The following is a 756-nucleotide window of genomic DNA, read 5'->3' as shown; positions in this document are numbered from 1 at the left end:
TGAAGTGGTGGTGGTGGTTAAGTGCCATGGAGTCGGTTCTGACTCATAGCAACTCTGCTTGGGGTTTCCTAGGCTATAAATCTATACAAAAACAGAAAGACTCATCTTTCTCCCATGGAACTGCTGGTAGTTTCGAACTGCTGACCTTAAGATTCATAGCCCGATTTGTAACCACTATGCCTACCAGAGCTCTTTTCAGACTGATGAAGTTGGTAGAATTCTTCAACTTCATCATCATTGGCTTTAGTGGTTGGTGCATAAATCTGAATAATAGTGGTATTAACTGGTCTTCCTTGTAGGCGGATGGATACTATCCTATCACAGACAGCATGATACTAACCTATCATGACTGCTCTCGATGTGTTCTTTGTGATGATGAATGTGATGCCTTTTCTCTTCAATTTGTCATTCCCAGCATAGTAAACAATGTGATTGTCAGATTCGAAATGGCCAATGTCAGTCCACTTCAACTTACTAATGCCTATGATATTGAAGTTTATGTGTTCCATTTCATTTTTGACAATTTCCAGTTTTCCTAGATTCATACTTCATGCATTCTATGTTCCAATTATTAATGGGTTTTTACAGCTGTTTCTCTTCATTTTGAGTGAAACTATATACATGGACCTTACCAGGTGGAATACATGGAATAAAATTGACTACATCTGTGGAAAGAGATGGTGGAAAAGCTGCATATCATCAGCCAAAACAAAAGGCCAGGGGCAGACTGTGGAACAGACCATCAATTGCTCATAT

This window comes from Chrysochloris asiatica, unplaced genomic scaffold (assembly GCF_000296735.1).
Source record: "Chrysochloris asiatica unplaced genomic scaffold, ChrAsi1.0 scaffold00006, whole genome shotgun sequence".
NCBI lineage: Eukaryota > Metazoa > Chordata > Mammalia > Afrosoricida > Chrysochloridae > Chrysochloris > Chrysochloris asiatica.
The sequence above is the reverse complement of the archived record's forward strand: the minus strand, read 5'-3'. Positions refer to the sequence as shown.